General features: G+C 48.5%; 1 protein-coding gene across 3 annotated transcripts in view; it reads left to right on the forward strand.

Annotated features, from left to right (window-relative positions):
* Window positions 1-3,066: 3,066 nt before the first annotated feature.
* FAM20B (FAM20B glycosaminoglycan xylosylkinase) overlaps window positions 3,067-10,368 on the forward strand; it is a 40,919-nt gene continuing 33,617 nt past the window's right edge. The window contains exon 1 of one of the 3 annotated variants that reach the window (XM_032862582.1): window positions 3,067-3,196. The gene's annotated coding sequence lies outside the window, so the exon portion shown is untranslated. Of the gene's footprint in view, window positions 3,197-3,692; window positions 3,795-10,368 lie in introns of those variants that run through there. The other 2 variants (XM_032862580.1, XM_032862581.1) reach the window with 2 other exon arrangements.

A 10,368-nucleotide genomic window follows, 5' to 3' on the forward strand; every position in this document is an offset into this window, starting at 1 on the left:
CACCGCCCTTGGCTGGAGGGGGTCCCGCCAAGTTCCGGCTCTGATTTCAACTCAGGGCACCTCGACACATCAGGGAGGGGAAAGTACTCCACAAATGGAAATAAAGATGAAATAAAGTCAGTTTGTATCTTTAAAAGCCTTGCAGTTTGGGGAGAGGGAAGAGAGAGGCAAAGGGGGGAGATCAGACAAGGAGAGCTAGAACTACATCACGAGTTCTGAAAGAAGCATCCCAGAAGCTTCGGCAAAGTCTCAGGCCTTCCTAATGGGGGTTCTGCCTGACCTTCTGTTCTATTTCCCAAGACCAAACTGTCAGCTTCCCAAGGATGAGAACCAGCCTTTCCATGGATGGGACCCAGCTCAGTATCTGGCACTGGGTAGACATTCACTGAAGGGCGGAAGGAAGGAAGAAAATTCCCCCAGTCTCTATCTATCATCCTTATCCTAGATAAGGATGTTTGTCTTTAAGTTCACGCGGCATGACCTAACTTTGGTTCATTTTTTTTTTTTAAGATTTTATTTATTTACTTGACAGAGATCACAGGTAGGCAGAGAGGCAGGCAGAGAGAGAGGGGGAAGCAGGCTCCCCGCTGAGCAGAGAGCCCGATGCGGGGCTCGATCCCAGGACTCTGAGATCATGACCCGAGCAGAAGGCAGCGGCTCAACCGACCAAGCCACCCAGGTGCCACTTTGGTTTATATTGTCCCTCTCTTCTCCCACCCGTATTTTGCTCACCTTAATCCTCCCTCGCTGGTGATACCAGCCCACATTATCTTCCTGGACCCCGCTTCTTTCAGTGATCACAGCGTCCGTGCTGCAAAATTTAAGTCCCCTATATCCCTTGCAGCTGCTTCCTGAGTGCCTGTCATGTAAACTCTTTGAAGGCAACATCCCCTTCTTAAAGGACTGCATCCCCCACAGTATCTAGAATATACTGACTGTCGATTGGTTGGGAAACAAGGCACATTCCAGGAAGAGAAGGCAGGAAAGAACATGGTGGAGGGTCAGGACTCTGTTGGTGCAGTGTACACGTTCACAGAAAGCCTGAATCACGTGGCCCAGTGAAGAGAAAACTGGGGGGACAGAAATTTTGCTGTCTGAAAGCAGGAAGGTCCTGAATCCCCGGCTTGCCATCTATAAAGACAAAAGAGGAGACAGTGTGTCTCTTCTGCAGCCTGTGGAGTGGAAGGAAGGATCTGATGGATGTGAAATTAAGCCCTGGAATGGATGACCCAGAGAGGCCATGAACATGTCTCTCAATGTCCCTAGCGCCAGAAGGGGTCACCAGAAAGCTGATGCTGCAGACTATGCTGGCCTTCTCCTGAGCAGTGACTGTTCAACAGTCAACTACCCGTCAGAGTTCCAGGCAAGAAAAGAGGAGAGGCCCCCTTTCAGATAAAGGATCTTAGAGGAACTGGCCTTGCGCTGTTGGCTTACGATCTGATGTTGCGAACAAGCTTCAGGAAGATAAACTGATGGCAGTCAGACCAATGATCCTATGCAGAGAAGCCAGGTAGACTCTCAGAGCTATCCAGCTCATTTCCCTAAGAATTATGTATGCATGGTCCGAAAATGACCCCCAAGCCCTTTCAACTACATCCAGTAAAAAGCTAATACAACTCCTGTGTTTGACAGTGGAATCCCTGTAGGGACTGTTTTCTGCAGAGGGCTGTCTCCATAACCAGACCGTCTGGAACTGGTGTCACGCCCAGTTATTTCTCTAGGTTCTTCCGATGGTCGGTGCTCAGTAAACACACATGTGCAAAATAACTCGTGTATTATACAATAGGGCGAAAGTACTTTCCCCACGTGTTTCCTAATTTGGACCTCACAACAACCCTGTGAAACAGGGACTATAACTCCCATTTTGCAGATAAGGAAACCGATGCTCTGAGTGGTTGGGTGGCACACCCACTATTACGCCACCAGTAAGGAGGCGTTCCACCCACTACACCCTACTGCTTAAATGAACTACGCAGGGCCACCTGGGTGGCTCAGTGGGTTGAAGCCTCTGCCTTCCGCTGAGGTCATGATCCCAGGGTTCTAGAATCGAGCCCCATGTCAGGCTCTCCTCTCCGCGGGGAGTCTGCTTCCTCAAGTCTCTCTCTCTGCCTGCCTCTCTGCCTGCTTGTGATCTCTGTCAAATAAATAAATAAATATCTTAAAAAAAAATGTTTAAATGAACTACGCAGCCTGAACAGTGTCAGCTCAGTCTCGCCCCCATCATCTTATCCCACAAAGCAACCTGCGTTATATTTCAGACTTACACAAAGTCCAAGCTTAATATATGGTGTATTATACAGCAGTTGGGAGAAAGAAAGCAACTTCAGGGAAGGGAGACTTTCATGCAAACCGTTTACAGGGAGTCTACTGGGTGTGGGGCATTGGAGACTGGGACACGACTGTCCTGCCCTCCTAGGGCTTACCGTCCACTGCAAGAGACAGACATTGAAAAACTAAGAGTACAGCAAACTAATCACAGTTTTGCGAAATGCTACTAACTGTAGCGGGGAGTTTGCTCTGGTCCCAAGGAAGAGCGACTTGTGCGCGCTGTAGGAAGGTTGGGGGATACACTTTGAAAGGCAGAAGCATCAGTCGAGGCGAATTAAATGGGCAGAAGGAGTAAGAAAATTGCTTCTCACAAGTAGAATTGGACCTAAAGAACCCCAACTCTCCAGTCCCGCTGCCTGGTCTCCTACCTGCTTACGAAAATCAGGAAAGGAAAAGCGAAAACAAGAGAGAAGTTCGAGGTCAGTTTCTGCTAGCGGGGAGGGCGGCAGGAAAGAGGAGGAGGAGCGACGGGAGCCGGCACCGAGGGAGTTAAACGGGGCCTGCCCGGGACGGGAAGGGTTAAGGGGGGCCGTCCACAGCGAGAGGGGTAGGCCCGCCCACCAGAGGGCGGGGGCGGGGCCTCGCAGAATGAGCCCTGGGATTGGTCGCGGGGAAGGCGTTACGCTAGGACGGTACCAACAGTCGGGCGCCGCGGAGGCGGGGGGGTGGGTGTGGGACCTCCGGCTCTGCGCGGGGAGAGTGGCCAGGGAATGGCCGGGCCGGGGGTGGGCGGGAGCCGCAGTGGCGGCGGCGGCTGGGGGCGGTGAGTGCGGTGTGGGGCTGCCCCTTCCCGGAGGCGGCGGGGGCGGCCGGGCCGCACCGCACCGCACCGCGCGGGCGGCCATGGAGCGAGCCTAGGGCCCAGCAGGTGAGCGGCGTGGGGGCGGGGAGGGCGCGCGACCCCCGCCCCCGGCGCGGCGGGCGGGAAAGTGCGGGCCGGCCCGCGGGCGGGGCGCGGTGCGTGGCGCGCGCCGGGCGGGGGCCGCCTGGGGGCGGGGCGCCTCCCCGAGGGGCCGGACGCCGGTGTCCCGAGCGGTCCCCGAGCGGCCGCGGGCGGGTCCGGGATCCGGCCCGGCTGCCGCCTCGGAGACCGGCCCGAGCCGCGCGCCCCGCCTCGCTGGCCCCCCGGCGGGCTCCTGCGGGCGGGCGCGGCTGGAGGGGCGCCTCCTCGGCCCGCCTGAGGCGCGGCCTTACCTGGGGCCGCCCGGGTCCTCCTAGTGAGCGCCCCTCGCGCCCAGGCGGCGTCTCCAGAGGCGACTGGCCCCGGTGCCGCCCTCGAGTCCCGCCGAGCGCCGTTGCGGCGGCCCAGGGAGGATCGCGCGCCGGCGGGCCCACCTCGTGGCCGAGAAGCGCAAGTGACCACCAGGCCCGAGGCGGGAGGCGGGGTAACCGTGCCCGGGGTCCACGGTCCCTCGGGGTCGTGGACCCCGTACTCGCAGTCGGGCACAACTTAAGGAAATGATACGGTAGTCCAAAGTGGGTTGCGCTTGAGATTTCATTTCCGGGTGTGATAGCCCCGCGATTAAAAGCGAGCCGAAACGTTACCATTAATGATGAATGTGAGCATTTGTCAAGCTGCGCCCTTGACTGTGGGATCTGATTCGAGTTTCCTCCTAATCAGGCTTCTGTTGTCCGCAGGTCTTCTGGTGGGAAGACAAGGGGTGGAAGGATGTTGGAGGGAAAGTGGAGAGGACAGGGCATGACTGGTCGTTATGGAATTTTAGTCCTTTAAATGGCTCTATCATCGCTCGAATGGGTGAGGAGTTTATAATTTGGGAAAATTAGAGATGCTTGGTACCGCGACTTGTGGTTAGCCAGAACCAGGTATCAGGGTCCTCCCCTCCCCACACAGCCAGTTTCCTCTGGAGATTGGATTTCTCACCTTGAAAAGAGGGAATAGGAATGTGGGATCTTCTAGCTTTTAAACTGTAGGACTTTCTACATTTGTACTGTGGTGATTAAGATTGATGTTTGCTAACTATTCCCATTTTCCTGGCGTTATAAATTAATACATAAATTTCATTGGGGTTAATTTTTAAAAACTGAGGTAGAGACCTCAGTGTGCCTTTTCCTTGAGTTTATGCAGGACTTTTGAGCAAAGCCTTAGAGACCTTCCACATATATTATTGATCATCAAGACGTGGCTTTGGGAAGCTGTGGTACAGGTGTTAAGGATACTAAATTATTCCCCTAGACTCAGAGCCAAGGTAGATTTAAAATTAACGTTCTGTTTGAAGTTAATAACTTTTCTGAAGCTTATAAAGTCGTTGGACTTCGGTCCCTAGACCCCTGCGGTGGAATCAGTGGACAGCAGTGGATTCTGCATTTGAAAGTGCTTGCCAAAGGAGAATAAAAAGGCAGAAGCCAGTAATTGGGATTCTCAGCCTCACGCACAAGAAAGTGTGGTGATAGAATGGATTGGACAAAAGATGGTCAAATCTTGGAGCCCACAGCTTCTCTTCAGTGTGGTTGGTGAAAATGCGGTGCGGATTTGTTCTGCTGTTTCTCTGAAGTCAATAGGCAATTAACTAAGATTTGGTAAAAGAGTGAAAACTTGAAAACACTTGCCCTGCTCGTCTTTCTGGGTACTTTGAATTAGGGAACAAACAAATCACTGTCTGTACCGTCTAACCTGGTATGTCCTAGAATTATTTTATGTTGAGTTGATAACTCTTTGACTTTCAGTCCATTCTCTTCATTTCCATTTGTGGGCTCCAGCTCTCTCACAGAGCCTGAATTGTGAATTTCTAAATGAAGTTTGTTTACTTGCAGGGCAGACTTCAGCTTCCTAACACTTAGTGTGACCATCATTTCCGCGGTGTGAGCCCTGAAGCCAGACACTTCAGGTCTTGAATTGATAACTTTTTAAAAATAGCAGCCACAGTGGTTGTCTCGTCATTGGTGCTGTCTCATCATAGAGACAGAGGCCGCTCCCTCTATCCTGTAGCCGCAGTTGCAAGCAATAAAAAGGAGACAGTCTTCTGAAGCTGATGTCAGGTCACCCTGGGACTAAGTGCCATGTGGTTTTGTAGATTGAGGTAGGAAGTGTACTTCACAACAAGGCACTACAGTATGTTTTAACAGTGATGATAATTGGCCTACTTTTCTCTCTGCACCTGAAATGCGGAGTGCATAGTAGGTGTGCAGGAAATGTTTGGTGTTTGAGCGAATGAATGGAACGCAGTATGAAGGAAGAGGAAATACTCTAGGACATGAATTGGCTAGTTCCTCTCTTCGTTAAGAAAAAAAAAAGGACAGGAAAACATGTTGCAGATTACTGTTGAAAGTTGCCATTGAGCTGGGTATCTGTATATTGCTTAAAGGGTAGAGTTGAAGGCTTACCAAATATTAATAATCAGATTCAATTTCATGCAAAAGCAGATAAGATCCGGTGCTTTCCGTTTACTATAAAATCTTTAAGAGTTAGAGCTATGTGCTGTTGTAACTGAGCCCCTTTGAACTGAAAACAATCTTGAAAATAGAAACATATAAAACATATAATGTAATAGAATAAAATAACTAAATATTCCTTTAAAAAAAAAAAGGGGGTGGGCATCTGTCAAGGGTGTTCCATACTGGAGCTGCCTTGCGCTTTGATTCTGTGACTGGTATTCTAGCTCTCTGGGGGCAGCTCGTGGTGCCCTGGTCAGGCACAGCTTCACAAACTTGGCTCCTGGAGCCTTTTCTGGCTAGACTAATTGAGCAATTGGATTGGTAGTCAATATTTTTGCCTTAAGAAAAGAACTGGAGTTCTTGGTAATGGCCACGCCATTATCATTGACCCTGATAGCACATCTTTTCATCCCTTCTGTGGTGGGATGAGAAGGGAGAGCTGTCCCTCCCCAAAGTGCTTCTCCAGCAGCTCCTCATTCCAGACCTATATAATCTCTCTCCCTCTTTTCCGTACTTGAGCTGCCTCTGTGACCCCCACCAAGGACTAATGAATTCACTCACCCACACCTAGGGTCCAGGAGACCTTACTTTGCAACTGACCAACTTAAAATATCACTATGACTGCTTGAGCCATCTCGGAGAGAATATGATGGGGAGATCTCACTTGGGATTTTGTCTTGCCTATTTAAAAGCAAAAGAGGAAAGAAAGGCCTTGCTCCAGGCTTGATGAGACTTGGGGGTGCATCTGTCATCCCAGGAGGAGATAAGAAATGGAGCCTGCTGCAGAAAGGGGCTTTGGTGTGTGTTTGGAGGTTTGTACTTTCTGACAAGGAAATAACCCTACAGAGGGGAGGGTGTATCATGTGTCATGGGTACATGATAAAAGAAGGTCAGGGAATATGAAATGGTGAGTGTGTAACGGGGCCAGCCTATCCTACCATGCCCTCAAATACTTTCCACCCTCTGTCTGTGGCAGTGCCATCCTTCTGTTTTTAGGGAGTAAGGTGTTAACGTGTGGAAGTTCTTGTTTTGGCTGTCCTATTGTGGAAAAAAATTTCGCAACGTATTCCGCAGTTTGTTTGCTTCTCAAACAGTAGGGTTTCACCTTTCTCTCATTGACTTGAGGTGGTGCTACTAGTTTCCATGAGTGACTGCAATCGAGCAAGGCTTTGAAGCAATCGAAACATGCAGGCTGTGTGCCCCCTGTGCGTTTTGAATTCTTGAATCCGCTTTTAGTAGTCGAGCTCTTCTTTCAGAGGTGGGAAAGCTGGACTTCTGCTGTTGTTAGTGTCCCTGCTGCCGCCTTTAAATGGGTAGCTTCTGATCTTCGGTGGAGTAGCTGCCCAGACGACTGCTCCCCACTCGGACGCAGAACAGCCAGGTGCGCTGGGCGAGGGTCTGCCGCCCTTCCCCGTCCGCGGATGCGCTTGGTGACCACAGCTTTGGCTGCCCGAGAGCTTTTTCTTATTGGTTCCTCGTTTCTTATCCTTGGTTTAGATAGCGACCTTGCGCTCTGGGTACATTTGTGTTCCTGTGGGTCTTCTGTAGAACAGAGAAAATTATATAGAAGTACTAAGTGTCAGTTTGCATTTCAGAAAGCGTGGCCAGATTGAAGATCTGGTTCCAGCCCCGTCTTGTGTCACTCTTGGGCAGCGTCTTGGACCATCTCCAATCTTCTTAGCATTTGCAGATCGTCTTCGCTCCCAGTCCCAGTCAGCGACAGGAACAAGGTTGGCAGTAGTTGCTGCTCTGAAGGGTGGAAGCAGGGTATACAGAAGCAGCAGTTTAAAATTGGATGAATAACATTAGTATATGTGCTTGATATTTCTACTTTTTTTTTTTTTTTTCCTGTACTGTATTTCTGAATTCATTACAGGACTTAGTTTCTCTTTGTAAAAGAGACCATCTTTAGACCAAGGAGCCGAAGAAACTTTTCTGACCTTAAAGCTTTCTCTCCCTCGCTCTCCCCTCCTTTTCTTCAGTAGGCATGTACTGAGCACCTCTCCTGCACCTTGCACTGTGCCAGCTTCTGTGGAGGTACGAAGAGAGTAAAATATATCCCCTGTCCTTAAGGAAGTCAGGGAAGAGTAGAGGAGACAGGCATGCCCAAAACTGTGTGTGTGTGTGTGTGTGTGTGTGTGTGTATTTACATTCATATTTTAACAAAGGGATCATGTCTGGAGCCACTCAGCCTCAATTCAGCCCAGACCTGCGTAGGGGTTCTGCTGTTGCTGTTTCTGGAGTGACCTGTGGCCCGTCAGCTTGAGATACCTGGAACGTGAGGTTAATAATGTCAGGTGTTACTGTTGCATAAAGCTAATACACCTTTCCAAAAACTCTAGTGAACTGAAAAGTAAAGATGGAAAACAGGAAAATCTGAAGGAAAATGTTACATTTTTTGAAATTTTATATTTCTGCAGTATATGGGAATTACATTCTATGCTACAGTCTTCCATGGGGGTTATAAAGTGATGATTGAGCAGTGAAATACCTAGAATGTGGGAAGGTTCCTTTTACCTGGCCCATTTGAAACAGAATGCAAATTCTTAGGCATTCCCACAGGGTTTCTAGATCAGTGACCATGGCCTCTGTTGGTTTTTTAGAACAAACCTCACTAGCAGTATGAGCTAAAGATTTTTTCTTTGCATTTTTCAAGGAATAAGGTTAGAGAGTTGCCCTAAATCAAGGTTTAAATGGGACAGGTTGGGGTGCCTGGGTGGCTCCATTGATTAAGCAACTCTCTTCGGCTCAGGTCATGATCCCAGAGTCGCTGGATCCAGTCCCACATCGGGCTCCCAGCTCTGTGGGGAGTCTGCTTCTTCCTCTGACCTCTCCCTTCTCATGTGTGCTCTCTTTCTCACTCTCAAATAAATAAATAAATAAATCTTTAAATGGGACAGGTTGCAGGAATTGAATTTTTTCAGAGGAAGCAAACACTCTTTATTGCCTGTTTCGTTTTTGCTCTCACACCCAGGACGAAAGGCTACCTTAATGCCTCGTTAATACCTAGTGATCATTTAGTTGGCTTCCTTCACAAGAAACTGTTAGAGGATTTCATGTAGGGCATTGTGAGTTTATGGATATGAATAAATGTTTAAGTGGAAGTGAAAACAATGAGGAACATGTAACACTTGGGGTAATTTGGACTATGTGGGAATTCAATTTTCTATACCTGTAGCTTTAAGTTACTATTAAGGCAAACCTTAAGAACTTTAGGACAGGGTGCCTGGGGGGCTCAGTCAGTTAAGCATCCAACTCTTGGTTTTGGCACAGGTCATGATTTCACGGTCGTGGGAGTGAGCCCCATGGAGGCTCTGTGATGACTGGGGAGTCTGCTTGAAGATTCCGCCTCTCCTTCTGCCCCTCCCCCACTCCCGTGCACACACGTGCTTTCTCTCTCAAATAAATCTTTAAAGAGAGAGCTTGAGGACATGCAGTGCTGTCCTCTTTAAAACAGCTAATTTTCCAAACTGAAGAAGGCATTTTATTTCAGCCTTTTTCATGGAATAGAAGAACCTAATGCTTTTAATCATTGACTGCGGTAGACTTGAACTTTGTAGAGAAGAGAAATAGGTTGGTCCAATTAGTGACATAGCCTCCCAGTGTTCTGCTTCACACGGTACCCATTTTGAAGATACCTACTGGCCTGCAGTCTTAGCTAGTCTTCCAGTTGAGGAAAGGATTGGTTCAGGAATAGAAGACCATGGAAACTTTATGTAATGTGACTTGGGAATTTATCCCCACACTCTGCAACCCAAAAGACAACATGACTAGAGAGGGTTATTTTCTTTGTCATTCTTTCTCCTTTCAGATCGTCGTCCTCTATGGGTTTGTGACCTGGTAATAATGACTAACAAGGGATCATGAAGGGTTGTCCAGGCACTAATTTTAGCGCAGTGTGTATGGTAATGTCATTCATGTTTAGCAACTCTGTGAGTTAGATAATAGTGTTTTTATTTTACTTTTCATATGAAAGAACTGAGGCCCAGAGAGGTTACACATTAAGTCATTTTCCCAAGTCCCATCGTAGGTGATAAAGTCGGCATTCTGGATCCAGTGCACCCCTCTTAACACTTCTGCCTTGGAAGAGTTTATATTTGGAATAAGCAGGTGAATTAACCTGTTTCTTTTTTTTTATTTTATTTTGATTCCAGTGTAGTTAATGTACAGTGTTATATTAGTCTCAAGTGTACAGCATAGTGATTCAACAATTCTATACATTGCTCATTCCTCATCTTGATAAGAGTACTCTTAATCTCCTTCACCCATCCTCCCGTCCACCTCCCCTCTGGTAACCACCAGTTTTCTATAGTTAAGAGTGTGGGGTTTTGTTGTTGTTGTTGTTGTTGTTTTTTCTGGTTTGTTTCTCCCCCCCCCACTTTGTTCATTTGTTTTGTTTCTTAAATTCCACATATGAGTGAATCATATGGTATTTGTCCTTAAGAAGCTATTTCGTGGGGCGCCTGGGTGGCTCAGTGGGTTAAGCCGCTGCCTTCGGCTCAGGTCATGATCTCAGAGTCCTGGGATCGAGCCCCGCATCGGGCTCTCTGCTCAGCAGGGAGCCTGCTTCCTCCTCTCTCTCTGCCTGCCTCTCTGCCTGCTTGTGATCTCTCTCTGTCAAATAAATAAATAAAATCTTTAAAAAAA

This window comes from Lontra canadensis, unplaced genomic scaffold (genome assembly GCF_010015895.1).
Source record: "Lontra canadensis isolate GAN:19392208 unplaced genomic scaffold, GSC_riverotter_1.0 scaffold24, whole genome shotgun sequence".
NCBI lineage: Eukaryota > Metazoa > Chordata > Mammalia > Carnivora > Mustelidae > Lontra > Lontra canadensis.